The sequence below is a fragment of the Globicephala melas genome, chromosome 6, assembly GCF_963455315.2.
Source record: "Globicephala melas chromosome 6, mGloMel1.2, whole genome shotgun sequence".
NCBI lineage: Eukaryota > Metazoa > Chordata > Mammalia > Artiodactyla > Delphinidae > Globicephala > Globicephala melas.
The window spans coordinates 93,385,782-93,405,623 of record NC_083319.1 but is presented as its reverse complement, the minus strand read 5'-3'; the positions used below and the strand labels follow the sequence as shown (position 1 = coordinate 93,405,623).

General features: G+C 49.8%; 1 protein-coding gene across 2 annotated transcripts in view; it reads left to right on the top strand.

Annotated features, from left to right (window-relative positions):
* The first annotated feature begins 589 nt into the window (after positions 1–589).
* The window catches only part of SEMA4D (semaphorin 4D), a 118,710-nt gene continuing 99,457 nt past the window's right edge, over positions 590–19,842 (top strand). For both annotated transcript variants that reach the window (XM_060301217.1, XM_030832495.2), the window contains exon 1: positions 590–727. The gene's annotated coding sequence lies outside the window, so the exon portion shown is untranslated. The remainder of the gene's footprint in view (positions 728–19,842) is intronic.

Below are 19,842 nucleotides of genomic sequence, written 5' to 3'. Positions count from 1 at the left end.
TGGGAGCCCACATGCTTTGTCCACACAGTGTGCAGGTCCCCAACACAGCTGCACCAGGCCCTGCGGGAGAAACCTTGGAGATTTGGCGGGGCCTGGAAAGGGTGGGGTCAGGTCAGGCTCCCAGATGGGGCAAGCTGCTCCATTAGCAGGTGGTGAGGAGGGGGCAACTGGGCACTTCACCATAACCTGTGTTGGACCCAGCAGAGAACTGGCCAGGGCAGGGGTTAGCCTCTGGGAGCCTGGGGGATAGGAGACGAAGGTGGGAGATGGGGAGGGAAGAGGACAGAGGGAAAGTGTGTAGGTGGGAGGTGGTACGGGCCAGCGGGGGAGGGGGGCAGGGAGGAGTAGAGGAAGGTGAAGAAAGGGGAGGGAAAAGGGGAGGGACGGAGAGGCTAGGGGAGAGAGGAAGAGGGCGGAGAGCCGGGCGGGGAGTAGGAGGAGGCAGGGGAGAGGGGGAGGGACGAGAGAGGAGGCGGGAAGGGGAGGAGGGGAGCAGAGGAGGGGCCTGCGCACCACCCCATGCCCTCCCTCCCGCGCCGGCCTCCGCGCCCTCGCGCGCCGCAGCATCCCCGCGCAGCCTGGCCGCGTCGCCCCTCCGCGCCGGGCCTGAGAGCCGGCCGCCTCCGCCGCCGCCGCCGCCGCCGCCGCCGCCGCCGCCATCATTCCTACGCCCGCGCTCTCTGGGCCGGGCACCTCTGGTCCGCGCGGCCAGGACGCACCGCGCCAGGTAAGGGCCGTTGGGCAGAGGGAGGGCGCGGGCCGGGCAGGTGCGTGGGGGCGGCGAGACCCTCCCCGGGCCGGTCCCCAGAGCCCTCCCGGAGACCCCGACCCGAAGCCCCGTGACTCCTCCCCGGACCCCCGGACCCTCACGGAGTCCCGTTCCCGGAGGTCCCTGACTCCTCCCCGGACCCCTCCCGGAGTCTCCACCCTGGACCCCCAGGACCCCTCCCCTGCTCGGCTCCTTCCCTGCCCCGGCGCGCAGGTGGCTCGGCGGCTTTGGGGCGGCGCTGGGGGCTCGGGGCGCGTGGCCAACCCTGCCCAGGGGCGGGGGCGGTGCGTTCGGCCAGGCCCGCCGATCCTGTCCTCCCGGCCCCCGCCCCACTCTGGCCATTCGGGCCTGGCCAGGCCCCGCGGCTTCTATTTCTGTCTCCGAGGCCGCGGATCCTGGGCGCTGGACCCGGAGCCGCGCACTCAGACAGGTGGGGCAGGTCGGGGCCCTGGTGATGAATGCTGCAGGCCTCGGCTTCCTTTAGGGTTTTGGCTGCGTGATTCTAGAACAGCCAAGGAGAATCAGCAGCCTTAGCTCAGGGCTGCACCTGTTGCAGCCGCTTGGTGAGCTGCAGGAGGCTGAATCCACTGGGGTTTTGCCAATACAAACATGGAAAAGAGAGTTGGGTCGTGGTGATCCTCTTCGTTTATTTGATTTAGTATTGGAGGTGGGGTGCATGGGAGTCTGGAGGTGAGCAGTTCACCGAAAATGAGGCCTAGGCCTCATTGTCAAGGGCAGGGACCTGCTTTCTGGAGCGTTTGCCATGCGAAGTTGTTCTGCTTTTGATTTGAAAACCTCCCTTTATGTTAAGCACATCTAGGACTTGGTGACTGTGGCCAAGTGCCTGGCTCCCCTGTTCTGAGTCTATTCAAATCCACTAGGCGCCACTGAGCGGAAGTTTCCTTTCCAAGGGGTAAAGTGACATCGGTGACCTGTCACCTCATATCTGCCCCAGGCCTGCGGCCTGCCTTCTGGCTGCCTGAGGGCCGTTATTTGGGAATGTTTACTGTGTCCCAGAAACAGACTGCCTCGGCCAGTGCTGAGGCCAGGATTCTGGTAGAGATAATGCCCCGATTGTCACTTGAACCGTTGGTGTCTGTGCATAACGTCTGCAAGAATAAAGAAAAATAAAGCAGGCCTGCTCTGAGTACTCCAGGCACCAGGGATAAAACCTACAAGAATGAGGGGATGGTGAGGGACACGCTGGGGTATTTCTGTGGACAAGGACTGTCCCCCCCAAGAGGCTGGACCTTCAGATTGAACAAAAAAGTGTTTGTAATACAACCAGCAGGTAAACCAAATAAAGAAATAAAAACTAATTGCTGGCACTGAGAGGCAGCCCTGCCCAGTTCCACTCTTTCACCATGTTACAGGACCCCGAGCTGACATGGGAACTGACTCCCTTTGATTGTTGGAAAATACAACCTGTCAGAGACCCTCCACTGGTAACCGGGGTGCTCTGGCAGGCTTGCTCAGGGTCCCGGCAGATGGTGCATCCACCCCGGCTCAGGAGTAGGGGGCAACGCCACACCACACAGCTGTCCAGTGGGTCTGGGGGCAGGGAGATGACCTTAATGACTCCTTAATGATTCACTCGTGGTCTGTTCCCTGTGGGTCAGCCAAGGCGGGTTTCATCTCAAGTGCCTTCCCCACACCAGGCAGGGATGTCTAGGCCAGTGCTTGGGAGTGCACACTAATGGCTGGTTCTGAGTGAGGGGGGAGGACCATCCACTGGTGCCAGCACATAGCAAAATCAATAATGTGTTGCAGAGATCAATGGTTTTCTTGCTGGTCCTCTGTGCTTCTAGAGGGAGCCTGCCTCTCCCACACTGAGCATGGACAGGCCCAGGCTTCCCTCCCCTCCCTCTGGGTTCCATTTCTGGTGGGGGGAGGGGGCGTTCGGCCGGGATGGTGGCCAGGAGCCTCTTCCTAACCCCTTGTTCTGTCTGATGAACCTGGGGCCAGAGCTCTTCGGTTGGCAGGTTGGACCCATGTTCCCTCCCCACCAGCAGGAGTCCCCAGTGTCCCTGGGTTAGGCCCCTGCTGCTGTGTAAATGAATTGGCTTTCTGATTGTTCCATAATTAACAGCAACCTTCCCCTCATGCTAAGAATTTGTTTGATCAAAAGAACTCCTGGGAAGGTGATGTGGCAGGTGGTGCTTCCCAGTGCCCCCAGTCCCCCATCCCCAGGCTCTTCTGAGAGTGATAGCAGTGGCCAGGTAACTGTCCAGGCCTGCAGGGTGCTGTGGGGTGAAGCTGGCCATGTAAAAATATACAAATGAACTTGCCATCAGTTGACTGTTGAGGGTGGTTGCTGGAAGAAAGACTACCGTCCTTCCTGGGGCTTGGCAAGTGCAGCCTCCCCAGCTCCACCCGTGCCACTAGGGCCCGTGGCCACTTGAGTATGTCGCGGGGCGTCACCCGAGAGCAGGCCGGTTGGGCAGGCTCCTCTGCACTGGAGACTCACTCAGCACAACTCATGGCCATTTCAGCCTGCCTGCTGTCAAGAGGTGATGTGGGGAAGTGGAGATTTATTAAGAGGAAATAACTGTTGATTCAGTCAAGTGGAGACAGTGTGTAAGTGGGCCTCGCCTGGAGCTGGGATGGTGTTTTTCGGTACGTCAACTAAGGTGACCTTTGGGATAGGCAAATTGGCTCATCCCAGTTCCTTGGAGTGGCTCACTTTCCAGCTGCCTGACCCTTCCCGAGTGCATGAACGTTTACCTGGCAGGGTAGTACCTGGGCCAGGCATCACAGCAGCCCAGGTGTCGTTCCCCCATAACTGCCTTCCAGCGTGCCTTGTGATCCTCCACTGGGACATGGTCCCTTATTTGCTGTGATAGTCTCAAGATGCTGTCTATGAAAGTAGAGACTGCGTGAAAGTGATTCTTGACCCAAGAATCACTCCTTTCAAAAATTATGGTATTTATGAGACAGTTGGACATTTGTTGAGTGAATGATGATTTTAAAGGATAATTATATTCCTTAGAAACAGCATTGAGGTTACGTTGAAGCAATCTTTAGCCTTTAGTGATAGATACTGGAGTTATTTTCAGAGGAAATGATACAGCATTTGAGATCTGTTTCAGATCTCAGCACGGGTGGGGGTGGGGTGGGGTGGTGGAGGGGCAGGATTGTCCATGGTTGGATGGTTGTTGGCTCTGGGTGACCATACCTGAGAGTTCGTTATTCTGTTCAGGCCCCTTCTGTGTATTTTTGAAATTCTTTACCATAAAAAAGTTAATAATCTAAGAATCCCATTCCCCCCCACCCCAGAATGCCGTAGGATCCTTCACTTCATAAAATAGTTGAGGGTTGCTTTAAAAGAAGTGCCTGTGTATTAAGTGAAAACACTGCTCCTTAGTGTAGACTGTATGGAATGACTCCTTTTATGCATGTGTAGGTAATAAGGTGTAGAAGCATCTGGAAGGACAGACGCTGTGTATTGAATAGATGATGATGGAGTGCCACTGTGGATGAGTGGGACAGGCACTGTTCCAGGCTCTAAGGACATAGCTCCAAGTAAGAGTGACTGTCCAGCTAGCAGCAGGGGTGAGAGGGAAGGATGTGTGTGTGCATGTGAGTGTGTGTGCTTGTGTGTTGAGGGAGGGTTGAGAAGGGGGAGGGCGGGAGGAGCAAGGGGAACCTGTCCTTTCAACCCCATGTACTTCTGTGTGGTTTGTTTCTTTTACAGTGGGATTATTTTTGTAATGATAAAATGTATTTTTAAGAAGGGGTCTCCATTAGGGAATAGAATAGCCTATTTTAAATATTAAATTTCTAAATCTAAATTCTAAATGGATTTGACTTGTAGGAATTCATGTTCCTACACAACTTAATAACGGATGATGTGGCTTAAATGAGGCATTCAATGAATCGATAGTCACTGATGCTCTGAGTATGTGATCTGTGGGCCATGAAAAAGAGACATTGATACCCTGACCTCGGCAATAGCGGAGACAAGACCCAAACCCTGAAAATTAAACAGCAACATCATCTCTCAATGGGGGCAGTAAGCTGAGGGACCATCCTGGTCCTGGGCCGTGGGATGGGGAAAGCCCTCAGCTCAGACCCACCATAGTCCTGTTTTAAATGGAGAACCACCTTCCCTTCCATGGGACTTGGCCCAGAAACAAAAGCAAAGACGGTCCAGGGCCTTCGTGGGTGGATTTCCACTGCTAGTTGGATGACCTGCCACTGTGGGGCTGTCCCACACATTTTTAGCAGTTGCTGTTTTTTCTTTTAGTAAATGGTATGTTAAGTCACTTTAATCTTATACCAACAAAAAAGCATAAAAATCCTATATCTACAAAGTAAAAAAGTACAAGTTTTCTGGGATCCTAAGTGGTGTTTTTTTTTTTTTTTTCTATTTTCCTGTCCTATTGCAAGAAATTTGAGTTGCTTAAGCACCAGAATGTAATCTGCTTTGATCTAGCATTTCGGTGTTGTTTGGCTCTGATGCGTGTTTTGATTTTGTTTGCAAGGACACTACGTTCCCGGGGGCCTGCCCGAATAAGGGCCTCAGCTGGACCCCACTTTGTTCTCACCGTGTGTTAGGGAGTTTTGTTTGTTGTTGTTGTTTACTAGTATTTTCTGTGGCTGTGGGAGGGCACAGCCAGGCCTGCAGCAGGGTGGCTCTGCTCTGAGCCTGGGGTCTTGTCTGTGTGGCCGTGAGCCGCCTGCCATCAGAACGGGCTGTAAATACACAGCCCATTTTCCCATTGAGATCAGACGTGTTCCTTGCATCTTAGTGCTTCCCAGAGGCCTTAGGGATCCTGCCCAAGTAGAGCTGTGCTGTCTGGGCATTCAGGGCACACAGGAGGTCTGTGTCCTTTGTAGGTGAGGTCCCATCTTTCATCTTTCTTGAGGTGAAGGAATTAGATACCTTTAAGCCCCCTTTCAACTCGCAGATTTGTCCACTTCATGGAGTCTCACCATTTCCCCCAGCAAATGTTTATTGAGCTCTAGTTGCAGCAAGAAACCAAGAGACAGAAGGCTCTGCCAACTTGGCACTTATGGTCAAGTAGCGGCTGATGGAAGGCTAAGGAGAAGAAATAAGTCAGAATGTCATGCATCGGGGCCATAGTGCTATTGTGGGGTCCAGGTGCTCAAGGGAGACAGCAGTTTGGGGGGGTTTGAGATTTGAAATTAGGTGGCTTGGTGGGCTGATGGAGGAGGTGAGGAGTGACCCAGGGGGACATCCCAGCACACTGTAGCAAGACCAGGGGGCGGGTGAGGCTGGAGCGCAGGAGCAGCCCCATGCAGGTGGTGGGTTTGGCTAGATTCTGGTATGTTGTGAAGATGGAGCCAACAGGATGATTGGAGCAATAGAGGAGTCCAAGGTGACCTCGAGATTCTTGGCTCAGGCAACCTGAAGGATGGAGTAGGCATCATCCTGAGATGGTCTCTCTGTGGGCAGAGCAGTTGTGGGGAATTCGGGAGGGTTGCTGGCTCTCCAGATAGTACCTGTGAGCTCTGTTGCTGTCCATGTGCTGGTGGTGAGGGGCTTTTCAGGCAAGTGAGGCTGGAGTTTGGGGGAGTGGCCTGGGCCCGGCAATCAACCTGGCTACTGCCGGCACACAGGTGTGATTTTTAAAGCTAAGTCAGCACAAGATGGCAGGAGAGTTGGATGGATGGAGGAGAGGAGAGGTCCAAAGTCAAGGGACCAAGAAGGAGTGCTATCAGGGCAGGAGAAAGCCAGAGGTGTCAGGGGCATCCAGGGCCATGGGCAGATCATGCATGGGGAGGAGTGGCTGCCTGGCCAAGGAGTCCAGTTAGGTGAGGACTGAGAATTATCCTTGGAGAATTGACCTTAGCAACATGGAGGTCATCAGTGTCCCGATGAGAGGTATAGGGGAGCGGTGGGCCAGGAAAGGGGGAGAAGGAGAGCTCAGGACAGCAAGAGTCGGTAACTTTTTCGAGAATTTTGCTGTGAAGGGGGCGCTGACAAATGGGGAGTAGCTGATGGGCATAAGGATTTGAGAGAAGGCTTATGTTTCAGGTTTCTGTCCTGAAGGGAAGGACGGAGTAGAGGGGAAGAGTGATGAAGAAAGTGGGGTGGGGCCCTTGCCCAAGTCGTCTGATAGGGACAGATGGGAGGCCAGCTGTTCCCCTGCAAGCAAACTTTCATTGGCTCTAGTGTGCACTGCCCCTCTGCTTGGCCCTGAGGTATGCAGACAGGGGAGAGGAGCCAGGGCCTCAGAGAATGGTTATGGAAGTTTGTGACAGCAGAGCCTCTGAGTACCGCAGTGGGTGCCCAGGGGCGATGGAGCGCTCTTGGGTGGTGAGCACAGAAGGCCTGGAGAGCTGAGTTTGCTAGGCTCCTGGGCAAGGGGTGGATGCCCTCCTGGCTGAGAGGACACCTGTGCGGGGCAGGAGAAGGGCGAAGGGGGGCCAGGTCCACTGGCCTGATGGGCCTGGCCAGAAACAGAGGCTGAAAGTGGGGCTGTGTCCTCACAGCCAGAATGTGAGCATTTCCCTCCTGATATTAGCCTGGCATTTCCTATATATAGGCCCCATTCACTAGCGAGGACCTGCGTGTTATCTGCAACACTGCCTTAATTCCATATCCACTGAACGCTACGTGAATGAGAGAGAGAACCCATCTGCAGGAGTGGTTCCTATGCCAGCGGCATCACATCCCCCTAACTTGCCACAAGTGCAGGTTTTCACCTCTACCCCAGACCCCCTGAATCAGAAGCTCTGGTTTTAATAGGCCACCCAAGGCTGGGCTAAGCACAGCCTGCCCTTGTGGGCTGTACTCTGGAGGGCAGACAGGAGGACAGAGGCAGGGCTGTGGGCCTCACTCTGGATGTCCATTAGACTTGGGGTGTCTGCCTGTAGAAACAATGTTTCATTAACCAGTATTATTGAGTCATAATTTACGTACAGTAAAAGGTACTGTTTTAAGTACCCTGTTCAGTGAGTTTTGACAAAGGTACACAGTTATGCAACCGCCAGGAGTGGGTGAACTCTGGCCTGCAGGTCAAGTGCACCTCACACATTCATGCACCCACACCATCCCTGGCCACTGTCAGCCGGAGTTGAGCAGTTGCAACAGAGATTGTTTAGCTTGTGAGCCCTCCCCAAATTTCCTGTTGCCTCTTTGCAATCAGCCCTCCACCCAAGCAATCACTGATCTGCCGAAATTAGACTATTATGAGATTTGTTTCTTTAAGAGTTTCAAAATGGAAGCATGTATTGTAGACTCTGTGTCTAGCTTCTTTCCCTTGGCATGTTTTTGAAATTTGGTACACGTGGGTGTACCATGGTTTATTAGTTAATTCACCTGTTGGTGGATGTTTGGATTGCTTCCTGTTCGAGGTTGTTGTGAATAAAAGTGCTGTGAGCTACAACTCAACACAAAAGGAAAAACAACCAGTTGAAACATGAGCGAACGTATTATATCTCCAAAGAAGGTAGACAAATGACAAATAAGCACATGAAAAGATGCTCAGCGTCATTAGTCACTAGGGAAGTGCAAATCCAAACCTCAGTGAGATACCACTTCCGTCTCACCAGAATGGTTTTTATCAAAAAAAAGGGAAATAATAAGTGTTGGTGAGCGTATGGAGAAATTATAAATTTCATACATTGCTTTGAGAATGTAAAATGGTAGAGCAACTTTGGAAAACAGAGATTCCTCCAAAAGTTAAATATAGAACTGTCATATGACCCAGCAATTCTACTCCTGGGTAAATACCCAAAAGAATTGAAAATAGATATTCAAACAAAAACTTGTTTACCACTGTTCATAGCAGCACTGTTCACAATTTGGGAACCAACCCAAATGCCTATTAGTGGATGAATGAATAAATAAATGTGGTCCCTCTAGACAATGGAATATTACTTAGCTGGAAAAGGAATGAAGTACTGACACGTGCTGCAACATGGATGACCCTTGAAAACATTATGCTAAGTAAAAATAGTCAGACGTAAAAGTGCACATGTTGCATGATTCCATTTATACAAAATATCCAGAATAGGCAAATCTGCAGAGTCAGAAAGCAGATTAGTGGTTGCCAGGGCTTGGAGCAGGGGAGAATGGGAGCGACTGCTTAATATGTACGGGCTTTCCTTTGGAGCTGATGAAAATGTTCTGGAACTAGATAGTGGTGATGGTTGCATACCCTTTAAAATGGTTAAAGTAGTAAATTTTATGTTATGTGTATTTTACCACTATAAAAAAGATATAGGGCTTCCCTGGTGGCACAGTGGTTGGGAGTCCGCCTGCCGATGCAGGGGACGAGGGTTTGTGCCTCGGTCCGGGAAGATCCCACATGCCGCGGAGCGGCTGGGCCCGTGAGCCATGGCCGCTGAGCCTGCGCTTCCGGAGCCTGTGCTCCACAACGGGAGAGGCCACAGCAGTGAGAGGCCCGCGTACCGCAAAAAAAAATAAATAAATAAAATAAAAAATAAAAAATGCTGTATTCATTTGTATGCACATCTGGGTGCAGACAGGTGTTTTCATTTCTCTTGAGTAACTACTTAACAGTAGAATTGTGGGGTTGTGTGGTAAGTGTATCTTTAACTTCATAAGAAACTGGCAAACCGTTTTCCAAAGTGGCTGTATCATTTTACATCCCTACTGCTAATGTGCGAGCACAGTTATTTCACATCCTTGCCAACACTTGCTGTTGTCAGTCTTTTTAATTTTAGCTATTCTAGTGGGAGTTGTGCTGGATCATGGACATTCTAGTTGAGTATCTTTTCCTGTATTTAGTAGCTATTTGTATTTATTATTTTACGTTTTTGTTCAAATCTGCTGACTTTTTTTTTTTTTTTTCTAAAGAGATGCTCAGGACTTACCCTGACTCTTAGTTGAAACTAACTAACTTACCAGATTAACTAACTACCTACCAGACTCTTAGTTGAAAGGCCTGGCGGGCTATGATGTAGAAACAGGGGCTGGTTTTTTTTTTAAATTAATTTATTTATTTATGGCTGTGTTGGGTCTTCGTTTCTGTGCGAGGGCTTTCTCTAGTTGTGGCAAGCGGGAGCCACTCTTCATTGCGGTGCGCGGGCCTCTTACTATCGCGGCCTCTCTTGTTGTGGAGCACAAGCTCCAGACGTGTAGGCTCAGCACCTGTGGCTCACGGGCCCAGTTGCTCCGTGGCATGTGGGATCTTCCTGGACCAGAGCTCAAACCTGCGTCCCCTGCATTGGCAGGCAGATTCTCAACCACTGTGCCACCAGGGAAGCCCCAAATCTGATGACTTTGAAATTGGGTTATTTGTCTTCATATATTTGAGTTCTAAGAGTTCTTTACATATTCTGGATTCAAGTTCTTTGTTAGATATTTGTATTGCAAATACTTTCTCTCAGTCTGTGGCTTACCTTTTTACTTTATTAATGATATCTCCTTGGGACTTCCCTGGTGGTCCAGTGGTTAAGAATCTGCCTTCCAATGCAGGGGACACAGGTTCAATTCCTGGTCAGGGAGATAAGATCCCACATGCCGCAGGGCAGCTAAGCCCGCGTGCCACAGCTGCAGAGCCCACACACTCTGGAGCCCACACCACCACTAGAGAGAGGCCCGCATGCTGCAACGAAAGATCCTGCACATTGCAACTAAGACCTGACGCGGCCAAAAATTAAATAAGTAAATAAATATTAAAAAATGGTATCTCTCAAAGGGCATATATTTTTAGTTTTAAGTCCAGTTATATCAATTATTTTTAGTAGTTTAGGGTTTTTGTGTCCTATATAAGAAACTTTGCCTCGCCCATAGTCATAAAGATTTTCTCCTGTGTTTTCTTCTGAAAACATTATGGTTTTAGCCTTTACGTTTAGATCTGTTATCTATATTGAGTTACCTGTTAACTGGAAAGAGCTAAGAACTGAGGTTTATTGTTTTGAGTGTGGATAGCCAGTTGTTCCAGTGCCATTTGTTAAAGAAACTGTCCTTTCTCCACAGAATTATTGGCATCATGTTTGAAAAGTAACTGAGAATCTGTGTGACTTTGTTTCAGGCTCAATTCTGGTCTGTTTTGGCTTATTCACCATTGACCCTAGAACCACTCTGTATTCATGACTTGCTGTGTAGTAATTCCTGAAGTCAGATAGTGAGACTTCCAATTGTACTTCCTTTTCAAAATTGTGTTGTCTAGCCTTTGCATTTCCATATAAATTTAAAATCAGCTTACCAGTCCTTCTACGAAAAAGCCTGCTTCGATTTTGACTGGGGTTGCATTAACTCCTTAGATCAACTTGGGTAATGTAGAAATTTTAACAATATTGAGCCTCAGTCAGCGATCATGGACTACCTTTCCGTCTGTGTTTGCCTTTCTTCATTTTTCTCAGCAGTGATTTGTAGCAGTCACTGTAGGTCTTATACATATTTAATCAAATTTATTCATGAGTATTTTATGGTTTTGAATGTTATAAATGGATTTAAACATTTTTTATTTTCTAATTGTTTATTATACTATAAGGAAACACAATGGATTTTTATATTGTTTATTCTATCACCTTTCTAAATTTACTTATTTGTTTGAGTAGCTTTTCTGTAGTCCTTCAAGATTTTTGCACAAAGATAATGACAGTTACAAATAGGGACCATTTTACTTCTGTCTTTCCAGTTAAAATGCTTTTTATTTCTTTTTCTTTTATTCCATTGTCTAGGATGTTTAACAGAAGTGGTGACAGTGGGCATTCTTACCTGTTCCCAATCTTAGGAAGAAAGAACTTGTCTTTTCATTAAATATGATGTTAGGTGAAGATTTTATATAGATGCCTTTTCTTTTTATTTATTTATTTATTTTTGGCTGTGTTGGGTCTTCATTACTGCATGCTGGCTTTCTCTAGTTGCGGCCAGCGGGGGCTACTCTTCGTTGTGGTGTGTGGTTTTCTCATTGCGGTGGCTTCTCTTGTTGTGGAGCACGGGCTCTAGGCACACGGGCTTCAGTAGTTGTGGCAGGCGGGCTCAGTAGTTGTGGCACATGGGCTTAGTTGCTCTGCAGCATGTGGGATCTTTCTGGACCAGGGCTCAAGCCTGTGTCCCCTGCATTGGCAGGTGGATTCTTAACCACTGCGCCACCAGGGAAGTCCAATGCCTTTTTATTTTGAGGTTAAGGAAGTTTTCTAGTTTGCATGGAGTTTTTATCAGGAGTGGATGTTGAATTTTGTTATATGCTTTTTTTCTGTATCTGTTGAGATAATCATATGGTTTTTCCTCTTTTTTTCTTATTAAGTATGCTGAATTACATGAGTCAATTTTTGAATGTTAAACAACCTTGCACTCCTGGCACAAACCCCAGTTGGTCATGATGTATAATCCTTTTTATGTATTGCTGTATTCAATTTGCTACAATTCTGTTAAGGTTTACTTATAACTATATTCATGAGGGATATTGTATTCTTTTCCTGTAATACCTCTGTCTGGTTTCTGTATCAGGGTAATGTTGGCCCCACACAATGATTTGGGAAGTGTTCCCTCTTCATTTATTATTATTTTAAGAGTTTGTGGGCTTTCCTGGTGGTGCAGTGGTTAAGAATCCGCCTGTCAATGCAGGGGACATGGGTTCTAGCCCTGGTCCGGGAAGATCCCACACGCCGCGGAGCAGCTAAGCCCGTGCGCCACAGCTACTGAGCCTGCGCTCTACAGCTCGCGAACCACAACTACTGAAGCCCGTGTGCCACAACTACTGAAGCCCGTGCGCCTAGAGCCCATGCTCCGCCACAGGAGAAGCCACTGCAATGAGAAGCCCATGCACCGCAATGGAGAGTAGCCCCTTCTTGCCGCAACTAGAGAAAGCCCGTGCGCAGCAGTGAAGACCCAATGCGGCCAAAAATAATAAATAAATAAAATAAATAAATTTATTTTTAAAAAAGAGTTTGTGTAGGATTGGCATTGTTTCTTCCTTAAATATTTGATAGAATTTATTAGTGAAGCTATCCTGGATTTTCTTTATGGGGAGGGTTTTTAATTATGAATTCAGTTTATTGATATAGGGCTATTAAGACTTTCTAATTCTTCTTTTTTATAAATTTATTTATTTATTTTAATAAATAAATTATTTTAATAAATAAATTTATTATTTATTATTAATTTTTGGCTGTGTTGAGTCTTTGTTGCTGTAGGCGAGTGGGGGCTACTCTCCGTTGCAGCGCGCGGTCTTCTCATTGCGGTGGCTTCTCTTGTTGTGGAGCACGGGCTCTAGGAGCATGGGCTTCAGTAGTTGTGGCACGTGGCCTCAGTAGTTGTGGTGCACAGGCTTAGTTGCTCCGCAGCATGTGGGATATTCCCGGACCAGGGCTCGAATCCGTGTCTCCTGCATCGACAGGTGGATTCTTAACCACTGTGCCCCCAGGGAAGTCCCTCTATTTCTTTTTGAGTCAGTCCTGGTGATTTGTGTGTTTCAAGGAATCTGCTCATTTCTCCTAAGTTGTCAAAGTTGTTGGCATAAAATTGTTTATAATATTCCTTTATTATCCTTTTAATGTCTCTGGATTTGCATGATGTTCCCTCTTTCATTTCTGAGCCTGGGATTCTTTAAGAAAAAAAAAAAAAAACAGAGCGAAACAAAACCCCAGTGTCTGTCCCCACACCTGCCCAGTTACATCAGAATCTTTTGGGGTGGGAGGGAGGGCATGGATCCATGCTTCTGACAACTGCTCAGGTAATTCTTGTGCAGCCAGAATTGAGAACCTTTGACGCAGAGGAAGGAGGGGTTAATCTTTACTTACCGGTAGTCCAGGCAGGCCTCCCAGAAGCGGGAGAAGGAGGATCTGAGAGAGCAGAGGAGGATTTGGGTCCTGGAGTCTGAACACAGGGTTTGTTTGGAGAACAGCAGGCCAGCAGCCTTGGCCGGGGCTTTAGGTTTGGTGTGGACCCTGGTTGGGCCTGCAGGTGCGGAGGGCGTTCTGTATGTGCCAGATCTTGGAGTAGGCGAGAAATGGGAAGGAAAGCAGCTGGCCAGGAGACAAGGCCTGGAACACCAGACCACACGGCTTAGACTTCCTTCTCTGCAGGGTTGTTGTTTGTTTTTAAGTGAGATCTCCTGAGGTATAATTTGTGATCAGAAAAGTTCACCCATTTTAATGTCCTGTTCTATGAGTTTCAAAACATAGTCATGTAACGACCACCAAATGGAAATATGGAAAACTTCCATAATTCCACAGATTTCCTTGTGTCTCTCTGGAGTCAGGTCCTTCCCCCACCTCCCCGCCCCAGCATTCACAGATCTGTTTTCCGTCCTTATAGACTCTTCCAGAATGTTGTATAAGTGGAGTTATACAGTGAGCAGCCTTTGAGTCCAGCTTCTTTCACTCTGCCTAATTGTCCAAGGGTTTGAGCAGTAACTAATGCAATCAGATCCCTGGTTAGCGGTGACTCTGGCACCTCTGGCTTATGAGTTGGAAAGGCGAGTTTGGAAACAGGGAGGCCGTTATGGGAAAGGGTGACCTAGTGATATTTGTGGCAAATGACCTGAGAAATGCCTTCTATACCTGTCTCATGGAATCTTGACCACAGCCCTATCAGCCCTGTCAGGACAGTTCTTCCCTCTTTTACAGGTGAGGACGTTGAGAATGGAGAGAATAAGAAATTTATGCACGGGGTCACTCAGCCAAGAGGTGGTGGGACCAAGATGTGAGCAAGGGGGCGGGGGCCTGAAGCCTGCAGGGAGGTGCACTCTGCATACACAGCTCCTAATGCACTCACCGAGGGGTGGCCATTGGTTGAGGTGTTTGAAAAATTTTAAAGATGTGTGTACCCTCGGCCATGGCGGTTCAGTGTCTAGAAGTTTATCCTAAGGAATCATGGATGTAAAGAATCATTTATTAGAAAGGGTGCTGGGTGTTGATAAACAGAAAACCCAGATACCAGCTGAAAGCCCCTGACAGATGGTCAGGGATGAGGAGATACAGTTAGGCTAGCCCATCTCTAAAAATAGTAGTGTAAAATATGACTAATTTGCTGGGGGATCAACATATCACATCAGGTGCTGAGAACCATTCCTAAAGCAGTACCTACAGCGAGGACCTATAATTTGCCTAGAAAGCACTGGATAGACTGTGTCCAGAACAGGAGTCACATGGTTAGTTGATGATGTGGCTTTTGTTTCCTCCTTGGTGCTTGTCTGCGTGTCTCCAGTTTTCTGCAGCAATAAAGGAAAAATACAAAGAAAAATGGAAAAACACAACTTCATATCACATGTGCGGGTACACACACATCATATGCCTTGTGAGTCTGACACGCTTTTCTTAGACTTGTTATACCTGCCTTGTTTAAAAAGCAGGTGGGAGTTCTGTTTGTTGTACTTTTAAATGAAAAACATACTGTGGGAAACAGGCCAGCCACGCCGGCCTCTCCAGACAGGGAGAGAGTAGCTGCTTGGGTGGGAGTGCGTGGCTGCCCTGAACCACGCACAAGGGGTGGGCCCGCCACTCTCCTCCATGCCTGGCTCCAGCGAGAGCCCATTCTGACGGTCGGCATGGGGTTGGCTGCGAGGTCCTGCCTAGGCCCTGTGTGTGGTGTGTGCGGCCTCAGCAAGGCCTGATCCGTTCGTGAGTGGGGTCGGCAGCACCGGTTCCTGGGGGCTGTGGAATTACAAAATGAGGTGACAAGTGAAACATCCCTTCTTAGCAGACTTTGCACCGGGATGCACATGGAATTCAGTGTCATATTTAAAACCAAGCTTCAGAGAGGTTTCGGTGCTTGTCTAATGTTGCTGAAAACATTTTATTAGAATATTAAAACCTCATGGCAATCAGGGAGCCTGGCTGCTTTCAGACCCTGAGGGCGGCTCACGGTAAGACATGTATTTGTACTGTGAGGCAGCATACCTGCATACGTGTGTGTGCACACGTGCATACAGGCATGCGTGCACACACACGCATGCCCCGCTAAAACCAAAGTTTTCCTCAGCATGGCACTCACCCCTGACCACGTACAATGCTCTCTGATATTTTGTTTAGTTGCATTGTATTGAAAACAGTTTTCACCCACACATGGAAAAATATGAAATCCCATTTTGTCATCTGGCCCTACGTGCGGCTGCCTGGACATTTTAAAATTTTGGCATTAAGCCAAATGTGCAGGCTACATATTATTTTATTTCCCACATCAACCAGTGGCTGTGGTGCCCTCATCCTTGGTTTCTGTGAGTCTGGGGCTGAGTGCAGGTTGGAGCCTGGAGAAGAGGAGGTGCCCCCGCCTCTGCAACAGCTGCCATGGGGCCACACACGGGTGCCAGGAAACTGGGTCAGAGCAGAGCTCCTGATCCACAGAAGTGGATCCTTGGCGGGGTCTTTGAAACCTGACAGAGTGGCTTGGGTTTCAAATGTGAGATCCCTCGGGCCTCTCTGGAAGCAGGGCGGCCTCCGTTATGTTTATGTCCCTTCCCACTTGATGGACAAGACCACCAAGGGAGCAGGGCTTGGTTTTCCCTGGCAAACCGGGGAGGGGGTGGGAACACAGTTTTTAAAATAGATGCTCAGTGCTTAGGGTCTGGAGATGCAGGTCCTCTCTGGTCTGTACTGATGGCTCTGAAGCCTCCTGAACCGGTGGGCATGGACTTTCTGTCTGGGGAAGAAGGTACCACTTACAGTGAGCAGAAGGGACAGACGTCCGCTTCAAAAACAAGCGAGACCCAGGACGCACTCGCTTTCCCCTCTCCCTGGGAGAGGAAGCAGCATGTGTGCACACCAGCCCTCTCCCAAGGCCCAGACTTCTGCTGAGATGTTTTATATCAGGACTATTTTCAGGCCTTGAGTAGCATTTCTGTTGCAGTCCCTAAAGACAGGAAAACACTTTGTCCAAACACAGCCCCTTTTGTTAACCACATCAGGTGTCAGACTCTGCAGACCGCTGGCTGGGGGCTTGGGGAGCAGTGGCGTGGCTTCTGCCACCAGGGTGATTTTCATGAGCTTGGCAGCAGCCGTTAGCTGCACTGGCTGAGAATGGCTGGGCACTTCCCGGAGCAACCAGAGCCAGCAGGGTGCTTGTACCAGCCTGGCCTGTGCTTCTCTTTGCACTTTGTGCAATGCCTGTCTGTTGAGAGCTGAAGGAGGATGGGTCTGTTGGAAAGAAATGTGCTCCTAAGGCTGTGGTGTCACAGTTGTCTTCTGCCCAGCAGAGTGACCTCTGTGTGGCTCTGGGCCGGCCCTCCTGTCCTGGGGCACCCTCTCTCCAGGAGAGCAGCCCAAACAGCAGCAGCTGATAGACAGTGGCACTCACCCTCTGAATTCCAGGGTCAGGGTGAGCTTGTCGGTGTCAGGTCCCACCTGGGAAAGGCCACCTGCCTTCTGGCTGCCCTCTTTTCATGGCTGCCCATCACTGGCTGCTTGGCAGTGGGTTCCCTTGCCCCGCTCGGTGTGGCCTCTCTTCCTTTCCCACCTTAAAATGCAAGGGAAGGTCAACAAAACAGAAGCAGCAGCAGAACCGTCTGGCCTGCCCCTGCTTCTGTTTTCATCTTCCCATTTTCCTTCTTCCTTCTTCAGTGAGATGTTTGCAGACTTCACAGTGATGCACACATGACCTTGCTTTGCTCACAGATGGAGCCCAGCTGTGTGGTGCCCAGAGCACCAGCAGCCCCGCAGCCCTTGGGCCCTTGCAACACTCCTCCCCGAGGGTACTGTCCCCACTGATTGCAGCAGAGGTGCATTCTGGCTGGGTTTGGTTTTGCATACACTGGGTTCTGGAGCACACCCATGGATGTCCCTCAGCTCCTGTGTGTGGCTGGCCTCGGGCCCTGCTGCACACCCAGGGTTCTTTCTTCTTCCCCACCGTCCACCATTCCATGGGGGCCGTGCACCACAGTTCACATGCCTGCGATGCTGTTGGCTTGGTTTCTGGCTTGGGCCATTATGAATGTAGCTTGTGAACATTCTTGTCCCTTTATTCTCCGTTCAGGATGCCCCTGCTGCCATCTGGCCCCTTGGGGTCTCTCCTTGCCACCCTCTGCCTCTCCCCGCCTGGCGGGCCCAGCAAGGCTGGGTGGAAACCTCCCTGGTCATTGTAACATGGTGGTCCTTCTCTGTTCCACAGTTCTGTCTCACTGCATTGTGCCCTCTCACTCTGCTGTGCTGCTGTTCATGCCTTCGGTGAGCAGGTGACGTGCTCTGCGTGTCCCAGGCGCTGTGTTTGCAGCAGGGGAGGGGGATGTGGAGGGAGAGCACCTAGGATGTGGTGCCTCCAGCCGGATGACAGCACATAGGCACGCTGACGGGGGATGTGTGCCACCAGGGAGGGAAGCTTGCGTGTGGGTGTTGACCACCAAGGGTGGGCTTGAGGTCTCTAAGGTCGGGAATGCTGAGTCGGAACTCAAGAACTGCAGGAAGCAGCCGAAGCTGAGTAGGGAGAAAAGCTGTGGCAGTTTAAATAAAGTACATGGCTGTAAATCCGTTAGCACTGCTGTCGCTGAGGTGCTGTGTCTGTCTTCCCGGTGGGTGGCCTCTTGACTGCTTGGATCTTGGAGCCCTGAGATGCCAAGTAAGGGTCTGATGGCCCTGCGGCTGCCATGCTGTGAGGAAGCCCAACCCCCAAAGGCCACGTAGCACTGGGACTGCAGTGGGCAGTCCTGGTCTCTGCACCCTCATCGCTAGGACCCTGATGTGAGGGGATCGGCCGTCACATGATCGCAGCCCTTGGCCATCAGGACTCCAGCCGGGCCCTCAGACGTTGGAGCGCAGACAAGAGTCCCTGCTGGGGCCCGTTGGGACTCCCGGCTCACAGAACCGTTGAGCGTGGGGAAATGTCTTGGGCCACCGAATCCAGGGTGGTTTGTTACACTGTAGTGGTGGCTGGAACAGAGTGGTGGCTCCCCAGAAAGCGGGCAGGGCCTGCGGGTCGGGTGGGGTTAGCCTGGGACACAGGTGCTGGGTCAGAACCATAACGGGTACAGTAATGGTAATTACTTGAATTTCATCCTGCGGTTTTTCATTGTCTTTGTAGCAAGGAGGCCTTCTGCCTTTTCCATAAACTGACTGTGAAGGAAAACATGCTTACACTTCATAGAATCACGGTGTGCATGCATGTTTCCTAGGGTCACCGTAAGAAAGCTTCACAAAATGGGTGGCTTAGACAACAGGAATTTATCTTCTCCTAGTCCTGGCAGCCAGGAGTCCAAAATCAAGGTGTTGGCAGGGCTGTGCTCCTTCTGGAGGCTCTGGGATAGGACGCTTCCTGCCTCTTCCAGCTTCTCTTGGCTCCACGTGTCCCTTGGCTTGTGGCCACATCACTCCAAAATCTGTCTCCATCTTCACGTGGCCTTCGTCCTTGTGTCTCTCGTCCATGTATCTCTTATAAGGACCTTTGTCAGTGGATTTAGGGCCCACCTAGGTGACCCAGGATGATCTCCTCTTAACTCCATGATCTGAATTATTGATACGTCTGCAAATATTTTTCCAAATAATGTCACATTCACAGGCTCTGAGTCAACGTTCTTTGCAAGCTACTGGAGCACATGAGAAGGCAAGAGAAGTACTGAGTGGGGCTGGAAGGAGGCGGGTGGCCCTGGTGGGGTGGGGACTGGCCTGGTGGCTGGGTGCAGAGGGAGGGGGTGTGGCCTGGGGCTGGCAGGCATTCACCTTCTCCAGGATATAGTTCAGCGAGGCTTTATCAGCAGGAAAATGGAAACTGCGGCTGCTTTCTGCATTCGTGGGAAGTTATAGAAATGAGAGTGTGGTGGAAACTTGCTGCTTTGTTAAATAATTTTGCATTGACTCAGAGGGGAAACAGGAAAGGGCCTTCTATCTTTTTATGTGGGTTTTTATCTCTGCTGCTGGAACCTTTTCTTTTAAGTAGCTTTTCTACAAAAATACCCGTTGAATCTTTAGTGTGAACAGGAAGTCAGATATGCTGACTAACTTTTCCTTTATTTTAATGGAGTTTTTATTGTTTTGAAAATGAAGAAAGAAAGCAAAGAGTAAAAGCGACCTCCTCGTGCCCAGGGTATATGCCACTGCCAGCTGCATTTCTGAGGTCTTCTCTGTGCCATTTACATACACACATATGTGTGTGCACACACATGTACACACGCACATAGATGGTGGTTTCCCAAAGATGTGGTCACACCTTAGAGGGTTTTGCAACTCACTTTTTTCACTCAGCACTGTGGCATTGACGCACG